The following is a 24,916-nucleotide window of genomic DNA, read 5'->3' as shown; positions in this document are numbered from 1 at the left end:
TAAATCCAAAGAGAGATTATCTTACCTGCCACAGTGTTACCTCCTTGACTGCCAGCAACGGCAAAGGGACTGGTGAAAAATGCTGTAAATTAATTAACATCAGACCTCTTGTAGCTGTTTGTTACTGTAAACAAACATTTTAATATGCAGTAATTAATTAAATCTGCCATGCTGTCCCCCTCCTCCCATTGATCTTTCTTCAGCTTTTCTTCTGCTCTGCCTCATCTTTTTCGCTTGGTGAAACAGATCACTTGCAAACAGAGACACAGCTTTCCCAGTGGTCCAGCAGCAGCGACCCAATTCAAAGAGATCACTTTCCTCTTCTTAATCAAATGTTGGACTCTTTTTTTGCCCACACATCTGGGGTTTTTTCCTCCTCCTGTGCACATTCTTTTCTCTCTGACACTTTCCTTCCTACTTATCAAATGCACATGCTAAATTAATTTTTAAATAAAAATTTAAACAACATCCCCACACTTACCAGTTGTTCCCCAGAGGAGAAAACAAAATTAAAGAAATATATATCAGATTATGTATCTTGGCGCAATCAATTTCCCTTCATCAGATTCTTTCCAGCCCCCTCCTATTACAGCTCAGGTCTTTTATTCTCTCAACTCTAAACTGAGCCCTAAGTTTCCTCTTAAGCTGTAGGCAAGCTGTACCAGGCACTCAGAAAAAACACATCTTCCAGTTAAGTTTTCCTGTTAGCTCCAGCTAACACTGTTACACTCAGTAGAAAGCACAAGGCCAGCATTCCAGTCAGAATGGGTGGAAAAGCATCAAGCAGCAGGAAGAGTAAACTGTACCATGACAGAATATAAACCAAGACCCAGAGGTGGCTGAGCAACAGCAACACTCACCAGTTGAGTGCAGTTTCACAACATCTAGACAGGACTGCCAGAACAGCATCCATGAGAATTCCCTTCCCCCCCACCCCCCAAGGTATGTCTTCACACTTTACAAAGACCTGGGTATTGGCTGTGAAACAATCTCCTCACTGTGGGTTGACACGGGTCTGTTTCAGGGGGCACACTAAGCCCAGGCACCAACATGGCATGGGGAGGTGGCAGCTAAGGTAGGGGCATGGAAACACAATGGAGATGTGATGGGAGGGACTCCAAGGACACTTAGGCCAGTCCCTTTTCCACAATCACAGCAAATAACATTTGAACTGTGCCCTGCCCAGGCAAAGTTCCATTTGGCATGGTCACATCACTGCTATGACCCAAAAATTATGGTAATATTTGAACAGGCAGAGTGCATAGGTTTGTTGGATGAGGACTGGGATTTAGGAGCATCTCTGTATGTGCATACAGTTGAAGGTAAGCATATGACAGTGAATTTACAGACAGGTGTGCTCATATAATAAATGCTATGGCAATGCATGCTCTTTGTGGAATGAACACTTTCACTGACAGGTTGTAGCAGCTTCATGTTCAGACAACATTTCCTAAGACACCCAACAAAATTTTATTCCCATGGGGAAAAAAACCTGTTGGTGTGTGTGCAGTTAAGCCAGCACTATCTGAAGTGGGAGGCAGATGGAGCAGAAAGGAGCTACAGTTCCTCACCAATACTAGGTTTTACTGCTGCAGGGAGAAGTGGCCCTTCCTGGCAACCACAACTACCTGAGGAACAGAGCCGGGAGCAGGGTGAATGGTGAGCTCCTTTGTGCTATCCTGGTCATTTGGTGTAACCCCTGTTCCTTACAGAGAACAGAATTTCTGCAGACCAGGCACATCTGCCAGGCAGGAGACCACCAGCCCTGTTCCATTGCAGGGGGAGAGTGCCCTAACCTCCACAAGGCTGCCAGGGTGTGCAAGGCTGCCTCACACTTTTCAAATTGTGAGCTTCACCACAAAAGCTGGCTCCAGTGAAGCCAACCACAGTCATGAGTACCCAGCCCCTCTAAGGAGCAGGCCTTGTATTTGCAGTTTTATTATCCATTTTTCTTTTAATGTCCTGCACACTTGAGAAACCCTGTGTGAGAGTCAGAATGAGAGAGGGAGAAAGAGAGAGAGCTCATCATGCCCATAAAAGGGACAGATTCTGATTAGCTGAAGTTATAAAAATGATTTATACTTGCAAACATTATTTCTACTTGTATTGTTTGCCTGCAAGCGTTAACATCACGTCATGGACACTGTAGCCAGGCTCAGTCATCCCTTGAGACGGGACAGATGGCTAACGTCCCCTTCCTATGAAAGAAACCCCAGAATGCAGAATTGGGGTGACCAGAAGAAAGACTTTGCTCTGGCTCTTGGCACTTCCGAGCCTCATGGGAACATTCATCCTCACGCAGCCAAAACAGAGTCCCAGGCATCAAGAAGAGCAATCCTGATGTCAGCTCCTTCTCTGTGCTTGGCATTTCTCAAACAGGAGAAGCATGCTGAGTCCTGCCTATATTGTGCGCTTTCCCCGCCTCCTGCCAGCCCAGATCTGGGTTTATTTCCTCATCCGTGATTATTGTAAAGAGGAGCAGAATGAAATGCAGATGCAAAACATGCTCGTAAGAATTTCCTCTCTCTCTCTCCCCCATCTGCCAGAGAATAGATTTTAATCTTTAATCCATGAGCAATCAGCGAACACTAGCGAATTGCAAATTACAGATGTTTTACTGTCTTTGGCATTTTTAGCTTCCTCGCTTCCCCACTGCCACTCAGTGTCTTTCTCACATCCTCCCCTCTTCTGCATTCATCGAATGCCACGCGCCATCACCAAAACCATATGACACTGTCATCATTTGGTAATTAAACCTTTACTCACTTTAAATACGCAAAGCTGGCTAGGGTAAGCAGCACTTAACCCTTTCCTGACAGGCTTTATGCATATCTGGAATGAAGGGAAGGTGGGGATGTTGGACAGAACAGTAAGCGAGAGGAAGCCCAAAGTTTGAACCCGTGTCCTAATGTTGATGGCTTTCTCTGAAAGCATCCCTGCTCTAAGAGAGTCCCAAAGAGATGGCAAAGGTCTCTGCTTGTTTCCATTTACCTTCCATCTGGACTGTCTGGTGCTACTAAAAAAGGGAGCACAGGCTCCTGTGTTGAACAAGCCCCATGGGCTGCTTGAAGACTTGAAGTTCCTGGTAAAGGACCTGCTCACCACAGCTATAAACCTGCACCACACTTTCATGCTAAGCAACTACAGGCTCAGCCCTGCCTGCTTCAAATTGTTTATTAGCACAAACTGTCCCAGTCTGAGGTCCAGTCTGGTTTGATTCCTTGCTGCCCCAAAGGAGATCTTCAAAGAAAATCAAGTTCAAGGACAACAGGCAGATCTAGAATAGATATAGAAGCACAGGGGTACCTCTAGAGGGGTAAAGAGCAGGTGTGTAATCACCCTTCCTGGAAGTATGTCTCAGCTGTGAAGGGCAAGGCAGAACTTTTAGATTGCCTCAGTTGCAAGCTTATGGAGAAAAGACAAAATATGGCCTAAATGCTTTCAGCGTGATCTGCTGTGCTGGCCTGGGTCTCTTGTCTTAGGGTGGCTTCCAGCAGGGCTCAGAGCAGGGTCCCCAGCACAAGTGAGCATTCAACCCTGCTAGTCTGTGAGAGATCTGAAACCTCAGTGGAGGCTAAATCACAATTCATTATCAAAGGAGTCCGAGGTAAATCAGAGCTGGAGAGAGTAAGACATGGCAAGAAGGGAGGGAGGGAGGAAGGGAGGAAAACGTTGCTGCAATTATTTTGCCATAGATTGGCAGGGCCTGCTTTCCCTGTAAGACTGCAACATTTGGGGAAACATAAATAACAGTTGACAAGAGACTGCACCGTAGAGACAGGCAGTAATTGTTTCACCTCCCTGTGTGCCCTGTCCACTGTAGGCTCCCAAGGAACTACCTTTGTATCTTAGCTCGAGGCAGCAGCTCAGGGCCCCTCTGGACTAAGAACAGCCAGAGCCTTAATCATTTTCTACAAGTTTGTCAATTTAACAAGTGTTTGCCCAAGGGGCATCTGTCTTCCTGCCTTCCTTTATTTCTCTCTCTGCTTGTTTGTTTGTGAGCTGGTGCATTCTGGCTGCTATCACCAGCTTCACACAAGTCTGGCTCTAAGCAGGATGTGGCCCTCACTGGAAGCAATATGGTTAACCCCAGTTTCAGAGGTTACTAAATGGTATCCTCTCCACTTTCTGCCTTCACTTATTTTTTTCCTCCATCTTTCCTTCCTGTATGTGTGGGCTGCAGCAGTCACACAGTGATCCTTCTCTTCTGCCTCTCTGCACCACACTGAGTTTACCCCATGGCAGCTGGAATTAAATTCATCAAAAAGCTGAGCATTGACTGTTCTTGAAAACAATGTCTTCCAGCAAGTCCCCACAGGACCTGGGGCAGCACCAGGGAACTCTGGCTCATCGAGGCACTTTAGCCTGGCATCCAGCTGATGGGTGTCTAAGCTGAAGGTACAGCTGTGTCGGGTGAGGAAGAGGAGGAAGGCAGGATTGAAGACTGGTGATGGGAAGGGGCTGCACTCCCCTCCCAGTGACAGGTTCCCATGCCTTCTCAAAGTGTGACAGATTGAAACACTGAACTTGGGAATTTTTACAGTGCTTCAGACAGCTGAAAAAGAGGTACAGAACTGTCTCTCTTCTTTCTCTTTGAATGAAGCAATTAGAAAAAAAAATCCATAAGAAAGTTTTCAGTGCCTGATTTTAAATGCATTAATTTGTTTCAGATTTCTCAGGGTGGGGTTACTTTCAGAGACACTGTTCCTATTAGCCATAATCCTCAATAACATTGTAATATGCCATTAGAACAACTCAGCATTATATCAATAAAACAAATTGCTCCCTCTCACATTACTCTAAGCTTCTGTTCTCAGGGAGTGTTCAGCTTTGATGCCCATGATTACCAAGACCTGGTCTTAACTCTAGCCCAAATCCCAAGCATCAGGGTCAAGTCACCCATCTCTACAGTAAAGTAGAATGAAGGACACAGAAGTCCAAAAGCACCAGATCTCTTCCTTGTTGTAAAGGCCCAGCAGAATCTGATTTTAAAAAAAAAAGAGTGTCCAATTAAACAAGTGATAACCAGAATTGTCATCCTGTAGTAAGAGAGAACAAAGTCCTGATGAGAACCAAACAACTCCCTAAGGATGACAACCCTAAGGAACACATTTATTTTGGCTTCCTCAACCTAAAACTTCACTTGAATTGTAAGGGACAGCCCATCCTTGCAGGCAAGAAAATTTTAAGACTCAAGAGCTGTGAGAGCTCTGTAATGTCCATTAAAACTTGGTTCTAGTCATTTGGATTGAGATAGTTCTCCAGGCTATATTTGTGGCTGCAATCAGACTTTTCTTCTAGTTTGGCTGTGGTACTACAAAGATTGAATCTTCTAATTCAATGCCCCATAGGACAGCTATCTACATCTATATAGTGCTGTGCCACTCTCTCTTCAAGAGAGGGCTGTGTTTGTCTGGAAGCTTTACAACATTTTTTTCCTGACTCACTTTTATGGATTTGATTGTTCTAGTATTTTCAGCACCAAGACATTTTGGAGATCCTTACACAGTATCTCCAAGACAGTTTTTGCTGTCTTAAAGACAGGGTAAAAACACAGAATAAATTCAGCCACTATCTTCTGCAACACTCAGTGAAGCCACAAATAAGAATATGCAGGAGGTTTGGATCCTATCCTAGATTTGATTTAGGTGTAAATATTAAAAATGTGACCAAATTGTTTAAAGGAGTCATTAAAGAAGGGAGTGAAAGGAAACTGCTGGCAATTACTCCCCTGTGAGATAGAACAGGGAAGAAAGGATTGACTGCAAAACACATGTGTTCCAGACATGACTTATAAAATAGAACTGGGTGATAAGAGCACAGGCAACATGACCTTATTGCAGGCAGGCAGTACAGCTGTCCCAGGAAACCTCCCTGCCCCTCATCTGTCAGTATTTCTATTTTTTACAGGGGGGCTGGCCTTGAGCTTTGTACTTAGGTCAGACTAACTGATTACAAGGGAAGACTTGACCATGATCCCTTTGAGAAAGGTGAGCAAAAGAACATCCACTTAAACACTTAGATTCATGGCACATTGCATCTCACATAAACCATATGGGAGGCAAAAAGTCTCAAGTCCAATGAGAAATCTACCAGGATGCTCACTTGGCTGTTCTTGGTCTTTGAGACAGCAAAGAAATGCTTCACAAGAGCCTGAAGTACCACAACAGCTATTGTTGGGATTGTCACCTCCTAGAATGTATCAGTGTGGATAACTATGAACCACAGATTCCAGTGTTTCACTTCTGCTGCAAGAAACAGCAGAATTTCTCTCTTTGTTCTCTATATGCTTGGAACTGCACCACAGCTTCTCCAAGACTTGCTGCCCTCAGGCTCTTCGCATACCAGCAGTGGTTTATTGTCTCAGTCTCCTCAGCACTGGCAGGCAAGCCTTTAAGAAAAATGGGTGAAAATCCCAGAAAATTGTGTGTCCTTATTAATCACTGTTAGGGCTGACAAGGAGGAAGCAAGTCCTGGACCATATCTGGATACAGGAAGGAGAACTGGAAAGACCACTTCCCAAACTGTAAACAAGGCCCCAGAGGCAGAGCCTGCAATTACTCAGATGCAATCAGAGAAGCTGGAATACGTTTACAGGTTCCCTTCAATCTGACATAAAGACAGACAGGACCAAAGCAGACATACCAAGGCACTTTCCACCTGTCACTTTGATCAAGAAACATCTCTTCTGCCTTCCTCATCCATTTCTGGGTGATGAACATCTCCCTAGGTCACTTATAATGAAGATGATGTGTTTAAGAAGAGATGAACAAACCACAGTACATGGAGCATTTGCCAAGTCCTAATAAGAGGCTAGAGAGGCAGAAACACAGCCACCCTCCCCATCAGTCTCAGCTCCTTCTCCAGTGGCTATGGCCACAGCCTATTAGGTGCCAGAATGTTTTCCTCTGTGGCACACTTCATGCATGGCACCATTTAATATTGGAGGCCCCAGGCAGGACAGAACAGAGATGGGATATGCACTTGCACAGCACTGACCACTGTGGAATTGAGAGTGAGGAGTTTCTAGGAAAGAGATCTGATTACCCATGCTCTGTCCTCCCCACCTCCCTTCTACAGCTTTGTCTGACTCACTGACTTGTCTGCCTTAAGTCTTCACCAGCCCTTCCACTCATCCAGCCTGGGCACTTCACTGGCACACAGTCAGCCTGTAAGGACAAGAACTGCTCCAGAATGTAACTTGAATCCTAGGTCAGATCTTAGGTTCCCTGACTACAGCTCTGGCTCTGCTAGCAATAGAAAGAGCCTCAAATATCCAGCATTCCAGGTGAAAAGATCCAGCAAGACATTTTGCCAGGGTGGGGCAAAGAGCTGCAGATGGGCAGGCAGAATAAAAAAAGGAGTGGGAGTGCTGCAGAACATCAAGGCCCTGTACTTAGAGGGATAAATGATGATACAGGAGAGGGAAACTGAAATACCACCAAACTCCAGAGAGTCAGTAATTGACACACACTGGTCACAGTGCTGGGGCTTCACCTGTACTGCCATCAGTCTCCCCAAGCCAAACAGGAAAGTATATCACATCCTGTTCAATACCAGGAGATAACTGGAGTCCTTCAGACTTGCAGGTCATTGTGCATCTCTAGCACACTAAAAGATCACCTGAAATAATGCAGGCCCCTCTGAGCACACTGCCCAGTAATACTCACAGAGCAGTCTGCACTGTGAACTGCAGGGAGAGATGGAGACTTTAGGAGGTTGCATGGACATGCAGTCCAGATGACTGCCATGGAAACAACTTGGCTAGCCTGGCTCCATCAGGAGGAATACCTGCCCAAGGCCAGCAACCCAGCAGGAATACTGCTCCATTGAAGAGAGTAGGAGCCCATTTCCAGATAATTTCTTCCATTCCTCCTGCCAACATCAGCTGTTCCCCTATTGTCAGGCTTTGGCCAGGTGCTTTCCATCAAAAGTATTCTCACAATCTGCTTTCCATTTTCCCTAGGCCAAAGAAGCTGAAGTTACAAAGGAAGATCCTAGAATAGGCAAAATATTGGTAAAGTGCTTCAGAAAGCAATGGAGGTATTTGAGTCTGGAGTACCTGATTAAAAAGAAAATAGGAAAATGTTCAGAAGTATTTAACCTGGCCTTCTAGCAAACAGAGATGAACTCTTAATCACAGTGTTTAGGGGAAGCAATACAAGCCACTTGCATTCTCAGTACCTGTTTTTATCTCTTCTCAACTTTCCCCCTCCAGCCACACTTACCTCAGTGCTTTTAGACATATCTGCTCTGCCCCTACAGCACCTTGCACACAGCTGCTGGCCTTACAGTGATAAACTCCATTGGCAGACAGTCTACTGGGGAAGCTGGGAAAGATCTGGGACACAAGTGAACTTCTGTCAGTACAGGAAAGGAGAGTGGGAAGTCCAGCAGTATTGTTATAGCCTTGAAAAAAGGGCCTGGCAAAAGCCTAGTAGGAAAGCAGCACCAGATGGGCTTGCACAGAACACCATCCTGCATACTGAAACCTGGCTGATGGCCCGTAAAACAAAGGTAAGGTAACACAGTAATCATCAGCACGGGGAAGGGAACAGCTTAGTACCACGTCAGTCCAATTCTCAGGTTTATTAATGCCATAGAGCGAAGGATATCAAACACTTGTAAACGACGATACCAAATGTTCTCCTTTATCAGCAGTGAAGACAGGGCCAAGTGAAGACTCTTGTTTTATGCCTATGGTCTAACACAAGTTCTTGTACCACAGTTCTATGGTCACAGCACCCACTCTGTGGTGATCACTTCCCTTGTAAGAATGAAATAAACCCCATCCTGCTCAGCATCCAAAAGGAAAAGAGATCAGTCTTCCTAGCAAAGCTGGAGGCAAGACGGTGTGCTGGGGGTTACCTGAATGCTTGATGGTTGAATTACACTATACTTCATCACGATAAAAACCCAATATGAAAACAGAAAAGACATGAACACCAGCTATATACCCATGGGTGCTTTTCAAGACCTAGGAAATTCATAGTAGCTTAGTCTTTTTTTTTTTTTTTTTTCATTCTTCTTCTGTGGGAAGCATTAAGAAATGAGAAATGTTTGCCCTGGATGACTTTGCCATCATAGGGAGCGCTGCAGGACAAGGACATGCACAGAACCTACCTGAAATAACTAATGTTCAAGGCATTCCCGGGATGATTTCACCCCAGTTTGGCTGAATCTCAACCAGCCACAGATGAGAATTTCCTGTTACTGTCTGAGGACATTTAAACACCACGGCAGTAGCTCCCAGAAAGCAACCATCAGGCTGGTGGCCAGGATCTGTGCAATCAGCACTTTGATTAGTTTGGCTATAGGTCTGTGGTAAACACACACCAGTCACAGAGCAGGCAGATACCCTCCCACACCACTTTGGTGGCATTAGAGAAACCAGCTAGAAAGAAAAAAGGAGAAATGTGGAGTTTTGGTGAAGCAGATGGGAAAGTCCTGTTAGAAAAGACCATGAGCTGGCCCTCAGCTGCACTATACAAGGCTCATGAGCAAAAGAGGATTTTTGTTCATTAATGAGGGAAGGAAGAAGCAGTATTTCTATAGAGCACTACAATAGAGGAAGATCTCACTAAATGTAATGGAAATGGAGCAAGCAAAAGGCAACTTGTAGGTTGCATGGAAGTGCCCCAAGAGAGAGGATTAAAGCCTTGGGATTATTTGGGCCACTTGAAACTTTCCAGGATAAGGCATCTAATCACAGACAGTGAAGAAAAACTTCTGCTCACCGCTTGAGGAGGGATACCACAGGACCAACCCATGCTCCCTGTGCAGGAGTGGTTTCCACCAGAACACAACTGGCGAAGCCATCAGCTATCCCAGAGGTTATCCCAGTGGTTAGCAATGTAGCCAAGTGCAGGCAGAGCAATACTGAGGGCTCCTTGCAGGCTCCCGAAACAGTATTGGGAAGTTTGGCTCATCATCAGCCCCTGATGCGAGTTCCTTCCTTTGCCCAAGCAGACTGCTGATTAACTAGGAATTAAGCTGGCATGAGACAAGAGCTTGTTGATGTCTCTATAAAGCTGCAGCTGATAGACAAAAATAACTTTCATGTTGTCTATTCTGCTTCATCTTCTGCAAACATGCCCAGTTCTATCAGATGCCAGCCAAGGTCCTCCCCATACTGTAGTTTTCTGCCTGTACTCAAAAGGAGGAGATGTGCAGCTTGCTGGTGCTCCCTTACCCACATATCCTGTTCTCCCATGTGCAGGCTCACATTCACATGTGCCCCACACGTTCCCACTCATGACTCAGACACCTGCACATGTGTTCACATGTGAGAATCCCCAGGCTGCCTGCATATGGGCATCCACCACGTGTTTGAGGATACACAGAGGAACTTACATTGTCACATAGGCTCACACACCTTCTCACCTCACCCTCAGGCACAATTTCATCCATATAAATATGTGTGCATGTGTGACAGTGCCTTCTCCTGCAGAGATACATTCCATCTCCTATTCATTCACCACCCAAGCATTCACAGGCACCACAGCACAGATTCCACATGCAAAGCCCACACCCTTTAGACGTGCTAAGACAATTTAATACTCACACACAAGACATGCATGCAACATACATATTTGAACATGCTTGCACAGTCTGCAAACACACTGCAAACCTAGAGAAAGAAATACTTTTAAGTCATGTTCATTTATGTGTGTGCAAAGCAACCTCACTGAGAAATGAATTGCTGACATTTCTGTAAGGAGAAGAGTTGCTCTTTACTAAAGATTAAGCTCTTTTTTCTCTTTGCAGTTCATCACTAGGGTAGACACATGGAGCACTCCTAAACTGCAGATATTTGTTGCCATAATTGATATTAAAGATTCAAAACAGTATAAGAGAAAAAAATTCTGCCCCATTCCCTGTGCCCACCACTGCTACTTGTACTACAGCAGTAGCAGGTGCCAGGTGAGGCTCAGGAGCCCACAGTGAGCTGTGCAGTGACCTTACAGCCAGTATCTGAATTCCTTCCCATGCAGCACAACAGGTGATGACAGTGGCAGGGCCTGCTGTGCCTGGGTGAGCAGTACCTGCTTGCACAGCTCTGTGCCTCCAGCTTCCCAGCAGACACCCACAGCATTCCTCTCTGGACTCCTCAGCTGGCACCCAGCTCTCTCCAGCCTTTGCAGAGTGATGGCACAGATCTGTGCAAGAGCTGACACAGGCAGCTGGGACAGGGTGAAGACATCATGGTCTCTGACACACACATTTACATCACCAACACAATCGCTGATGGGAATTTGAATCCTCACTTGCATAGAATATTTTCCTCTCTCCAAAGGTGCCAGCTCATCACTGATCTTTCCAATGGGAATTTTTCATACTTTTTTGAAAGTATATTTTCTTCACCAGTCAGTGATCTGCTAGTAACAGAAAAACTGCATGTGTGAACTTACTTGTTTCAGAATTGTCTTCTCTTCTCTTTTCCCTAGCTCTGCTCTCAAGAAGTATGAGGTGCTAAGTCCAAAACTGCTAGTACTTGCACAGAAGACATTTCAGTAGATCTGTCTACAAATCACTTCAGCAGTCATAAGCTAGCTTCAAACTGCATGTAAATGTTTTTCAGAAGAGAAGCAGTGAGTTTAAAGAAAAAGAAAATAATTATGAGGAAAAATTCTGCTGTATTTTTGTTGTTAAAATTAAGAAATTCAAGTTAACTTTGTCTCACATGCCAAAGCAAACACATGGGGGCTACTGCTCCAGACTAAGGGAACACCAAATTTAAGTCAAGGCTTGCAAATTTTCACATGGTTTTTGGCCATAAGGGCTCATATAAGAGCAAACATGGTCATATTAGAAAATCATCTTGCAATGCATTCTTGGAGTATTCTCAAAAGCTTCAGGAAAGAAAGGTACTGGCATTAAAATGTCCTAGCACAGATGTTAAGTAGGAGAAGAGGTAGTAAAAAGAAGTTTAAAGTCTCTACAGGGAATAATCAGAGACTACAAAGGTTTTTGATCTGAAAAAGTATCAAAACTCTAAAGGGAAGGAGAAGAGGAAAGTGAATGTTCTTAATATCTCCATCAAATTTTGTCTGACCAAGAATCCCTCACTGATCCTAGGAAAGGGTTTTGAATATTGATTTCACAGAAAACTGAAGAGGGACACATCTTAAGTGCCAACACTTCACAAAATATTACTCTCTTACCTTTCAAGTATTTATTGAGCTCTCATGGTGAAAAGCACTGAGGAGTGTAGGCTTTTAGGTAATCTTTTTAATTCTTGACTGCTGCCACGATAAAAACAAACAGTATCAAGAACCTCAAGTAATCCCTTGACGGAGCCTTCAGGCCTCTGTTTGCAACATCAACTCTCAAAAAAAAAAACCAAAAAAAAAAAACAAACAACAAAAAAAAAACTCAAGAGAAAGCATAGAGGGCTGCAGTAGCTCTGTAGGATAAGCAAAGACATCTTTGAGGGAAGAACAAGGGCCAAGGACCGGCTGTGCACTCAGGGAGAACAAGCCAGGGGCCAAGGGCAGCCCCGGCACAGGCACACAGTGGTGGGGCAGGATTGCACAGTGCCTGAGCACAGCAAGCACTGCCAGGAGCTGCCAGCAGGCTCCATCAACAGGGTCAGACAGGACTGGGAAAAACACTGCAACATGGGCCTAAAGACCATGCAAAAGTCACAGCTAGCAGACATAACTGGAGGTAAACTGTAAGATGTGTGTGAGGGGGGCAGCCAGGAAATAAGCTACTTACAGTGCAAGGCCAAAGTCTATCCAAAAGGTCAGGAAAACAGATCCACCTACTGCATAAACAAAGCAAAGCCCAGGTCTGAGCTTAAATAGACCTCCTGGGCCCCAGCCCATGGGCCAGAGGGTGTGGAGGCTACAGGTGAGGCTGGTCAGAGCATTAAAGTCCACTGGGATATTTGGCACCATTTCTCTTTTCCCAGTAGGATGCAAGCAGCCTAACATGCCAGCCCTGCTCAGAACAGAGTGCTCTATAGCCCGAGCCACTTCATGGACATCCCAAGAGAGAGCACCCGAGAACTGCCAGGGTGCTTCTGCTAAGAGGAGCTGCTTCCCTGTGGGATTCAGGAAATCTGATGTGACCTGCTGGTCTCTAGACAAGAAAAGAACAAACATACTCTTGATTTTGTCCAAGCCTGAGGAGACAAACATTTTGTTTAATAGTTCTTTACCATATTAGCAATAACCTGGTGCCCAGATCTGCTACTCTTCTTCTCTGTGCCCTCCACCTACTTTTGCCTTTACTTCTCACCGATAACACAGAAACACTGTATCTGTTTTTCCTACTTGTCTGCTCTGTGCTAACTTTGAAAATGATTTCTGAAAGGCATCCCACAAGGTTTTCAGATAGGTGCCTTGAAGAAAAATTCTTTCCTAAATTAAGGCTTTAGAGCAAAGACTAGTCTGTATCTTTGCCTTCCAAGGTGACACCAGAGTATTTACTAGCTAAATAATGACATTTCTGTTAAAACAATCTAACCTACCTGCACCATTTTATTTTTAAGAGAAATTTGCATCTATTGGACATGTTCAGCTTTAAACAAATAAATTAAAAAGGGAATAGTATAGCTGAATAATAATTTTTTTAAATTAAGTGGTCTTTTATTTGTGTGTTTTGGTTTCAGGTTATTCTTCAACAGTAACATACAAATCTATGTGATTACCCAGCTGTAGACTTCTAAGAGAAAAATTGCACTCATAAATTGCTAGTAATCTTGTGTGTATTTAAAGAAGAAAAAAGTTTTGATTCCTAAAATACGCAAGATTCCCATTGTCATCCCCAAACCCTGTATCAGTCATGAGTCAGTTATAGCTTGCGATACAAACAAATTTACAAACTTTACATCCTTCTCATTTTATTGCTAACGTTTGAGCTAGGCGTCTCCTCACAACTATACTAGCTGAAAATACATCAAAGCTGAGAGCTGCTTTAATCACTTGACTCCAGGACTGAGACAAGCTGCTGTCAGGGTGAGCTTGGGGACAGTATTCCAAGAGCTCTCAGGGCAGCTTCTGAAGTTAACAGGTAGGTAAGGCTGAGAGGCAGCCCTCACATATGCCCTGCATTGAATACAGAAACCCCTCCCGTATTTAATTGACACAAGACTCAGGCTGAGCCCAAGTTCTTAAAATCTAGCAACCAAGGGAAATAACAGTATCCAATCCTTGCTCAAAATGCAGCCCCTCAGCTAACAGGCACTCAGTTCATTGCTACTGCAGGATTCCTTTTTCTGCTGGTTGATGATCATTTCTGCTTGCAAGTCAGATTAATTTTTAAGGGCATCTAGAAGTTGGGGAGCTTGTGGAGTGGGGTTGGGGAGGGGAGGTGTGATTTCCAGCTTTATTTACATCCAAAGGGATTTGTTTCATTTGGAGCCTGAGTGCATTTTCTGAACATGTACCTCTTATAGGTGCATCTCAGACTACTCAGCAAAACAAACAGCTAGGACCTGGGCACCTCCAGCCCAGCTGAGGTCAACAGAAACCAGAGAGCCACTCGAGCTCGACTGACTGACACCAGCAGGACTTGCTCTAAAGCTGCTGCTGCTCTGCAGAGCATCTCAATCAACCCACAGACAGAGATACGGAAGCAGAGGGAAAATAAGTGCCCAACTTTCCCTTCTTGTGGGCAGCCCTGAGAAGGCCTCCTGCTCACACCTGCAGCACAGCCAGCCTCCAGGCTGCCAGCAGAACACAGCAGCAAAGGAGGGGGTGGGGGACAGAGGGACGAGAGCTGGACAGGCTGTATCCCCTGTCCCCAAAGTGACCAGGGCTGGGCGAGCAGCAGCCCTGGCGCACCTCCAGCTCTGCCAGAGGCACACCCAAGGAGCACAGCAGGGACAGGGGCTGGAGGCTCCCACGGCATCACCCCTCCCCGAAAAGGGAAACTGAAATAAAAGGCAGAGGGAGCCTTGTGTGTGTTTTTATTATTATTATTTCTGATTAAAGAGGAATTCATTTCATCTTTGCCTCCTGCCAGGGGCTGAGGTGCCGCCATTGAGGTTAACGGTGCGGAAGAATACAAAAAAATTTCATTGAGGAGGATTATAAAAGTTACTAGCTGGAACATTAACAGAAGAGTAACTTGTAAAAAATGCAATATTACAATATTCACAAGGACGGTAGAGCGTGGTAAAGCTATAAAATTCAACATTAAAATCTTCTACAGCCTAGATAACCTAGTTAACAAACATTGTATTGGAACTACTTTTTTTCCGCGGTGCTGAGGTGCGCGGGGCCGGGGCCGGGCCCGGGGCCGGGGCCGGGGCAGAGCCGCTCCGCGCTGCCGCTCCCGCGGCGCGGGCAGCGCATCTGCGGAGGGGACGCGCCAAGGCGTGCAGCCGGCGCGGCTCCAGCCCCTGATTCAGCACTGATGAACTTTATGTCATTAGCAAAGCGTGGGAAGTGATTTGTCTCATCCAAACCCGCAAACAGGAAGCAGGGATTCGTGTCATTTGTCACCAGCACCCAGTGCCCACACAAATAACAGCCAATATCTTTCCCTGTGCTGATGGGATTCTACACGGGGAAAAAAAATTAAAAACAAACAAAAAAAAAAAAAAAAAACCGAACAAAATAACCCCACCAGCCATACTAAAAAACCCCCAAAATACCACAAAAAACCGCACAAAACCCAAAACAACCAAAGCCCAGGAAAAAAAAAATCAAATAAAACCCCGCCGAACTGGCAAGGATCAGATATCATTATTACTATTACTATTGCTGCTATTATTGTTACTATTATTATTATTACTAATATTCTGCTCTTAATAATGGTCTTATGCAAAGGCATCAACCTCAAAGATAAATCGATGCCATTCTCCCAAAACCGGCAGAGAGTTTTAATCTTTAGAGTCTCCTACACCAGGCGAAACTTCTTTCTCTTGCAAGAAGTAGGTAGGCATTTCCCCCTGTTGTGTGTTATTTTAATGCTGTTTGTCGCCGCATCCTTCTCCCCCCAGCCCGTTCCCTCTGCGTCCTCGCTCCCTCTGCTCTGGGGGCTGCGGAGTCGCGGGAAGCAGAGAGTGTGAAAGGGCCGGGAGAGAGGGAGAGGGAGCGAGAATTGCTCTGAGCGACTGCGGAGTGGAATTCAGTTCCCTGGGGAGTTAGCAGACAGTTTGTGGAGATGTTACTCCAGAGTTTCAGACTATGATAAATATGATAATTTGTATAAAATTTGAATGGGTTCTTGTTTTCAGGGAGAATGCCTCCGATGATGAATGTTCATGATTTTCAGATAGATGGCTGATAAAAAGTGTATTGAATTGTTGAAAGCGATTTTAATTTTAATTCTCTACCTGCAGATGTCTGATAATAATAATGTCTCCTAATAAAATAGGAAGGTGTCAGTTTAAGCAGCAGTATTTCGCTTCACTTCATCCTTCCCATCCCCAGACTGTGGCAACATTAACCTCTTCTTATAAAAAGGCACATAAAATTATTATAATTACAGAGTTATTAATTTTAAAAAGAGGGTTAGCAGGATTTTTTATTATTATTAATAGAGCTCGCAGAGAACCCCTGCAAGTAAATCCCCGTGTGAAATGATGGATCCGATTGCTAATTCTATTATTAGGTATTGCCTAGGAATTGCCTTTCGGGTTTTTAATTAGAGTAATTGAAACTGGAAGAGGCGGGGCTGATTATTTTTTATTTTTTCCCCTTTGTTATTATTTAAAAGTCATTGATAATGTTCCCTGCATTCAGATATCGTCTTCAGAAGCAGACTTACAACAAAGCAACAAAGGGAAAACAGACAGATCCGCGGGTCTGGAGCTTGAAACTCCCAAGCCAGCAGTGTGCGTGTGTTAGGTTAATTGGGTTTTGTGGGTCTGGGGGATCTCTGAGACTGTCCCCAACCCAGCTCTTACTGCCTCTGAGCTGGGCTGGTATTTCATGTGTGAGGGGGAAAAACAAAAACAAAAACAAAAATTAAAAAAAGGGGAAAAAAAAAGAAGAAAAAAAAAAACCCAAACAACAACAACAACTCTGGTAACATGAAATCAATGACCTGGCAGTTACACTCTAATTAGCGCCTCCTGCGAAGCAGCCCAAAGCCAGCCCAGGAAAAGCAAACCGCACGCAGGCACGGCGCGGGGAGCGGGGCAGTCCCCGGCGGGCTCCGCTCCCCGTGCCGGGGCAGCCCGGCTCCCGCCGAGCCGTCCCCGCTGCCTCTCCCACCCGAGCACCCCCGGCTCGCCCACGGCTCGGCCGAGAGCGGGGACCGGCCCCACCCGGCTCCGAGAAACCCCCGGCTGCGCTCCCGTTTGCCCGAGCTATTTTTCTCTCGCCCTGAAAAGAGCAGACAATATTGTCCATTCATCAGAAAGGCAGGAATTTGGTGCTTCTGGTTGACTCCGAGACGGGTAATTCAGGGAGAAATGAAAGCTGGATAAATGACTCGGTAGTGTGAATTAGCACGGAGAGTGCAAGCCGCCTGGCAGAGAAGTGCGGTTTTATAAACAACGGCATCGTCTGGCAAAAGGGTAAAGAACTGCACAGAGCTCACAGCTTTTCTAAAGCATCACACTGATATTTTATAAATGGAGAAGAGGGGGGGAGAGATATACATGTGATATATGTTCATGAGCACAGGCTATGCAAGCACAAGGGAACATTCTCGTTCAGATCCCCACACAGGTGCATCTCTCCACGTACTAAATGCTCCCTAGCTGTCTCCAAAAGAAATAGCTATATGCAATAAAATATATATAAATTAAAGTCTCTTCATTTTGATATAAAGATTCGGGTTTATATTACACATCTCTTATATATTGCCAGGTATTCCTCTCCACAGACGAATCTATTTTGGGTATATGTGCGCAGTTGTGAACATAACATATACACTTATAGTTACACAGGGAATCTGAGAGTTGGCAATACATCTAGCAACGAGAGCACTCGTTATATATATGGTTGCATAAAGGATCGTGTACAGTCACATTAAGTCCCATTAAAACAGTGAATGTCGGTCCGCACCGTTTCGCACACAAAATTACAATTACAAGTTCCTGACTAAAGAGCACGAGGAAATTGTTAGAAGCTGGGGTGGTCCGGTCCCCCGGCCTGGTGCCGGCGACCTCCTTCCCACTGGGGTGTCATTGGACTTAGGAAAGCGGAGATGGGGAGAGGTATTTATTCAGGGCAATTAGAAAGCAGGTACCGCTTCAAAAAATGGATTTATTAAGGGGAAAAGGAGTCGAAATTATTGTTAAAAAATGCGCATAAACGAGTCTAACAAAGTAGGGAAGCAGAAGCATATTGGCGTGTAAGGTATCACACTGGAACTGCTTCCACTTCAAACCTCGGGATTAATCAAAGAAATCGGTGCGGCTGATGAGGAGTTATTCAGCAGCTGAGCTCTGGAAAACTGCATCCCTGCTTTCTTTATACATTTTATTATTTTCAATTGGTTTGAAAAATTAGAAGTGTTTAGAAAAAAGAAATACACATTTCTTCTTCCAGCGGGCTGGAAAGCTTTGATTTTATCCCCCCATCCCCTCTCTCTTATCTTCCCTTTCTATTTTTTCTTCCTCTCAAGTTTGTGATGGGGACCGCAGGGAAGGATGCTTTTGAGAAAGAAATTGAAGCACCTTTTTGGAGGGCACTGCTCTTCTTCGCCCCACCCTCAGCATTCCTAACTCCTGTTTTTACCGGCAATGCCAGCCTGGAAGCCCGGGCGTTCTGTAAGCTCCGACGCCAGGCAGGGAAGAGACAGATCAGGGCTCTCCCTGACAGTTTCCCTTCATTGTGCTCTTAAACCTCCCCCTGGCAGGGCTCGGCAAACGCTTCTTTGTCCGCTTAGGAGTGGCCGTGGCAGGGGGAGGCGAGTTCTTCCTCTTTATACGGACATCCGTCGATGCCAAAACTTTCTTAGGAAACTTGGAGGAAGACTCAGCTTCTGACAATCGAGTAGAGATGACAACTGCCAGAGATGCCTGTGGCCATTAGCTTTAACTTTCTCTCCCTTCGAAGCAGATGGGAAAATGCCTCTTTTCAGAATGGCCATCTCTTCCATCGAGTATTCTTAAGTGCAAATCTTTAATGCTGTTGAATCAGAACCTCTTGTCCCTTGGCCCATTCGCAGACAAAGTTGACAAGCTAAGGGGATGGTGGGGAGCGAAAGTTACTGACACGAGTGAGTGGGACAAGGCAGGAGTGGCCGCACCCCTCCGCACTCGCTCGCTGGGCTGTCACGCCTGGCCCTGTCCAGGCACATGGACCGCTCGGGAAATAATCCCCCGAGAGCGATTCCTATTGATCGCCGGGCGAAGAGCAGCGGATTGCATCTCTCCCCTGACGGCTGACGACGTGTGACGGTGGAGGGTATAGGGCGGGGAGTGGACTGGAGGAGGGGGGGCAGAAGGAGAGAGGAGAAGAGGGAGTTCTTGGGCCAATTTATCAGTTATTAAAGGACCCTTCCTGGACCTACAGAGCTCAGGGGCATTTCTCATCTCAACTCCAAATAGAAAAAAAAAATGTAGTCAGCTATCTTTAATCATTGACTCCAGGGCACATTTCACATCATCTCTCAAATCTGCATTTTTTATGAAGTGGCCAAAACGTGTGCTGTGTGCCTAATTTTCTCTCCCTTACAGGCGTTAAGAAGAGTAATGAGAAATCGGCTGGAAATTAACTTGCTTCTGCCCCTGCAGCCTTCTCCCCTCATGAGAGACTGGAACTTTTATCCCCCTCACACACACTTTTATATCAACTGGTTGAGAGCCCGGGGGCTGCCGGGGCAAGGGGAGCGGGGGGGGGAGCTGCCTGCAGCAGAGTTAGGAGACAGACCTGCAAAGTTCCCTTTTCTCTACAGCTCCCAGACCATAACAGAGATTCTTGTCACAAGGACAATGGTTGTGTTCCCGGGAAAAGGTGAAAGGCACACGAGTTACGTCTCCCCCGGATTTTACTCTTCCACTCAATGTTCCTCTCTCAAACCTACTCCAGCATCCAAAATACTGAAAACTCAGTGCGTTCAAGAGATCCGGGGAGCAGGGAGGCAGCGGATATAGGAGGATATTTATTTTCTATGCTTTAATATACGGAAACACATTATCATTGTTGTCATTATTGTTCCTCTTATCATTACTAGTGCCTGGAGTGTTGGAGTTTTCCACCGAGGTTTGGAGTTTTCCACCGACGTGGAGACGGCGTGTAAGGACAGGCTGGGAAGGGAGAACCACTGCTTCCTCACTTCTTGCGCCTCGAGGTCTATTTTTTGTTGTTCCCGTAGCCCTTCCCAGCACTCGGCAAGAGCCGCGGAGCAAGGCAGCCCAGCCGCGCCGCCGCTGGCTCCCTCCCCTGCCCGGGGGAAAAGCAGCCTCTTCCCTTCCCTCGACGTGCCGGGAACTGTTGCTTCTGCACGCCGGCCCACACCGGCGAGCCGCTCCTGCCGGGACCCCCGGGCTACCGAGGGTGGCCGGGGCTGCGGAGCCGGGAGCGGCCGCGTCCCCCGCCTGCGGAGGGGCCAGCAGCGCCCGCCGGCCCGACGGGAGGCGCTTCTCTGGGGGCAGCTGCTCCGGGGCACTCGCAATGGAAGCTGGAAGTGAACCTAAAAAAGAAAAGTGCGGCGGAAAATAATTCTTACAGCTCAAAACAGCGTAAAGCTGAGATTTAGGAGCTCCATAAAATGCCAATGGGGAAATCACCTCGGCACAGGCTGCCATAAATGTTTCAGCTTTTCTGTTCTAATTCTCATGTCTACCAAGTGTTTGACGGCTCTTAAAATCTCTTTACTCTTTACTTATTTTCCTTTTACCCTTTCCTCTCTAATCCTTTCTCTTCCTCTGCCCCCTCATTCACTTCTTTCCATCCACAAACGCTAGAAAGGTGGGAGGTTATTTTCCTCTTCTCATATTTTCTATTTTTTCGCCCATTCTGTTCATTTATCCATCCATCCATCCATCCATCCATCCATCCATCCATCCATCCATCCACCCATCCTCCTTTCATCATCAAATTAAACGTTCCCTTCTTTATTCAGACCTTTTTCCCTAATATTGTTAAAGATCAATGTCGGTCTCTCTGTCTACCCATTCATCCTGATTTCCATCTTCTGACTTAGTTCCATGCATCTTTTATTTTCACCTTCTTTTGCACGTTGGCACGGGGCATGCTCTGCTGCCGCAGTCTCTCGTGGTTTTTTACGTGATCTTCCATTTTTCCTTTCCTTTTCTCCAATTCTGGCAACAGCGAGCGGAAGACCCCCGCCTACATGTCCACCTCCCTGATTCCTAACCTAATCCACTCTGGGACTCTCCAGATTCCCTGCCCGTCCAGATTTCCCGGCCCTGCGGACCCAGGCTGTCCCTAACAGGGTGCCCGCAGGCCGTCTGGCTGCCGGGTCCCCTTCCTTGAGATAGAAACTTGTGTTTAACTACTTGGAGGAGGAATAAGAGATGCATAGCGATGTCTCCCCAGCTCTCGGGAGAGCATTGCCACCCGTCTGCCCCCAGCCCCGCGCAGGGGGCGCGGTAGCCCCGACCCCGAGAGACTCCGCCGGGTTTTGCCAGCCGCCCCCTCCAACGGGGACCACCAGCCGGGCCGTAGAAACATTCTGGGGAGCGCTTTTGAATGTCAACGTCACGGCAGGGCAGCGAGGGCTCTGCAGTGCCCGGCTCCGGGGCTGGGGCAGCACCCAGGCCGGGCCGGGGCCGGTGCCGGTGCCGCCGATCTGCACTGCCCCCTCTGGCGGGACGCGCGGCCCGGCCGCCCACCGGGAGCCGGCCCGGGGCCGCCCTGCCGCTGGGGCGTCGGGAGCCCCGAGCCAAGGAAGCGGCACCCTCCCCCCGGCTGCCCCCGAGCCGGTGCCGCAGCTCCCGGCCTGGTCTTGGCGGGGGACCCGGCTTCCCGCAGCCGGCCTGGTTTCGTGCCCCGGGGCGCCACGAGCACGCCCGCCCAGCCCACTCGTCCCTGCGCCACGTCCCGCTCGGCAACTTCCCGCCGAGGCCCCTGCACCGACGTAGCCTGGCTCCATCCCTCCCACCCCCGCCGGAGCCCGGGCACCCCGCCGGAGGGACCCGAAAGGCAGCGATAGCCCCTGCGCACCCCCCGGGAGGGTTCCATGCTACGGCAACCCTGACCCACCGCCCCCGGGCATTCACCCCACCCACCCCAAAGCTGTCGCAAACCCTTTCCCACTCCACTGCTCTGACACCAGCTCAGCCACGGGAAAGGCAGCCTTTTCCCCTGCCAGCAGCATCGCTGCAACTTTGGTAGCTCAAAGTGCTCCTGCTCATCTCACAGCCTCTACGGACAGCCCCGGAACAGGGGAGAGGCTCACTCCTTGCCCTGCTCCTCTCACCTCTCCCTTTGTCCTCCCCCGCTCCGCTATCACCATGAAAAAGCACCAGGTGGTCAGCCCAACACTAACGCAACAGTGCGGGGCAGAGAGGCAGCGGCACGGACATCCCGCACCTCTGAAGTCACCCCGAAACTCTCGGGAAAGGGCTGGATCTGCCCGCGCACGGCTGCCGGCCGGACGAGCCTCCGAGTGCCGGAGACCCCGGCCGGAGTCCAGCCTCGCCTCTGTCCTTGCGCCTCCCTTGCCCGCTCCTCCACAGGTCGTCTTTCTAATATCCCCTCCACCCCTCAAAGCACACCCTGCCTCAGAGAAAGGGAGAGGAGACGTTGGACGAAGGGAAAGGCGCCCATTTCCTGACAATGCTCTCAAGCCAAACAGCCAAGCAGTGTGAATTTTCCCCCGCCACTGGAAATCCCTGCTCCCCGTGTCGCTAGTGTCTGCCCTATTACCTGTTGCACCACTTTCTGTCTCGGACTATGGGAAAAGAGCCTGTGAGCCTCCCTTTTGCACACCACAGCCCCATCAAGGAGTTTATTCCTTAAAACACTCCCTCCTGGTTTCCTTGCTAAAAGGAGCAGGCAGCCGGAGCCCGAGCCGGCAGCGGAGGAGCCGGGAGATTTTCCCGTGGAACGAGCGGCCGGGGGGAAGCGGCGGCCGGTGCTGGCTGGCAGCAGGGAGAGCCGCGCTCCCTCTGCCTCCGCATTTCCCTGGGAACTTTCTATTACGGAGTTAACTATTAACTGCAGGAAAGCAGGCAATTTTCTTCGGAATGCGAACTATTTCCTTTATCCAGCAGATAGATGTTTGAGGTGATTGATTAATATGGAAACTGATATTAAAATATGTGTCGTAGAACACTTTCCCCGTAGTCTCAGTCTCACGGCTACTGCCGCAAGGAGGAACAGGCGTCCAGGGCAAGCAACGCTCCCAGCTGCTGCCTCGGGTTTTCCTGGTTCGCCAAGAAATGTTTTAATTGTGAAATACATGCAGATATAGTTATAACAGCTCGCATTAATACATCTGAACAGTGCTGAGCGAAAGGGCAAACTGAAGGCGCACAGCAGGACTCACGGGGGGGAAGAAACGCCGGGGGTCCTGCCACAGAAGGGGAAGGTGTTGGGATAATGCTTGGCGCTCCCCTCGGGAGCAAATGCGAGGGTGGGTGTCCAACGTGTCGGCGGGGTAGAGAGCAGAGATTCACGTAAATAGAGATGCTGTAGAGCCAAACAGGTACACTATAACCATTCGTGGGGCACCAGTTTGCTGCAAGGGGAGAAACGAGAAATTTTAACAGGGAAGTCTGCAATTCTAGACTCTCGTTAGATTATAGTTTTGCACAGCTTTAAGGTAGGAAGAGTCGTGTGTCCATTAAGGTACCCATAGTGGTTCACTCCTTTTATCTGTAGCAGCACCTGCGCTCCTAGGTTAAGGGTCGCGGTCTGACACGGAACAGGACTGTTACACACCGGGAAACCGGGAAAAGTCCGGTTCCCGTTTATCCCGGCCCCGCCATGTGCTGCTGTTCTCCCTCGGCTAGCCTCGCGCTAATTAACCTGTGCCCCTTTTAATTAAGAGAGGACTCTGCTGGCGGTGCCCCCCGCTCTGCCCGACCCCCCCAGGGGCTGCAGCCCCGGCAGCCCAGCCCTGCCGCCCCAAGCCCCCGGGCCGCCCGCCGACCCGCCCCTGGCCCGCAGAGGTGGCTGCCATGGGCACCTGCCCTTCTCGGCCCACTCCGCTCAGCCTCCTGACGGTATTTTTCATGCTTCGCCCCCCACCCCACCTTTCCCTTCTCTGCTGATTCACACGAACATTTCATACAGGGAAAGGGGAATTTTCCAGTCTCTTTTGCTGCTTTTCCCCCTCTTTCACGGGTTTACCCCTCTCCCCCTTGCTCCCTTCCCTTCTGCTGCCTTGCCCCTCGCCCCCCCGCCGCCGTTTGTTTGTCCCAGTGCCCGGCCGATCATCGCGGTGTATGAAGTTCTAACTGGTTTGTGTCAGGCAGCTCTCTCTAAGCAGTCTGGCGTGACGGATTAAACATCAACTAGTTAAATAAAAATTAATATCAACTGCCTCCTAACTTCTAATGTCATGTTGTTTATAACTAATGAACTGATTAGGGGATAAACACATCAGGAAGACATTTCTGCTTCCCTGCTCTTTCGAGAGAGATTTGCAGAATTCAGAGTAAATCTCCCAGAGTCCCTTCTGGGTTTCTCCCACACCAGTCCGGGGAGGGAGGACGGGGATTCCGTGGGGTTTGTTGGGGTAAGGTCGGAGGAGTCTGGTGCCTGTGTCAGGGTTAGCTGGACTTATTTAAACATCTCACCGAGGAAGCGTTTCAGCGCGGCTGCGAGCTGGGCTCGGGCTGCAGGGAGGTGCGGAGCCACTCCAGACAGATCCAGCGGCTGCTGCAGACCGGGCTGGAGAAGGCGTCTGAGGCAAATACTCGTTGCTGCAATTATTGACTTTTGGTGCCCCATTTTAATATTTAAAATGAAACTTTCTTTTCTTTGCTTGAAGAGGCAATCGATGATTTTTAAGTGATATGAAGGAAAGCGTTCCCTCCGCCTTCCTTATTTTTACAATTCTCCACTTGTCTGGGGCGTGCTTTTCGCCA

General features: G+C 47.7%; 2 long non-coding RNA genes across 5 annotated transcripts in view; both read right to left on the bottom strand.

The window, feature by feature from the left end:
• Positions 1 to 12,839, bottom strand: part of LOC135306516 (uncharacterized) — a 66,070-nt gene extending 53,231 nt beyond the window's left edge. For all 4 annotated transcript variants that reach the window (XR_010367311.1, XR_010367309.1, XR_010367312.1 and 1 more), the window contains exons 1-2: positions 12,721 to 12,839; positions 12,165 to 12,245 (exon numbers count right to left, since the gene is read on the bottom strand). This is a non-coding gene — a long non-coding RNA (uncharacterized LOC135306516). The remainder of the gene's footprint in view (positions 1 to 12,164; positions 12,246 to 12,720) is intronic.
• Positions 12,840 to 20,497: 7,658 nt separating this feature from the next.
• Positions 20,498 to 24,916, bottom strand: part of LOC135306517 (uncharacterized) — a 207,583-nt gene continuing 203,164 nt past the window's right edge. The window contains exon 4 of the long non-coding RNA XR_010367321.1: positions 20,498 to 20,547. This is a non-coding gene — a long non-coding RNA (uncharacterized LOC135306517). The remainder of the gene's footprint in view (positions 20,548 to 24,916) is intronic.

Source organism: Passer domesticus, chromosome 8, assembly GCF_036417665.1.
Source record: "Passer domesticus isolate bPasDom1 chromosome 8, bPasDom1.hap1, whole genome shotgun sequence".
Classification (NCBI taxonomy): domain Eukaryota; kingdom Metazoa; phylum Chordata; class Aves; order Passeriformes; family Passeridae; genus Passer; species Passer domesticus.
The sequence above is the reverse complement of the archived record's forward strand: the minus strand, read 5'-3'. Positions and strand labels throughout refer to the sequence as shown.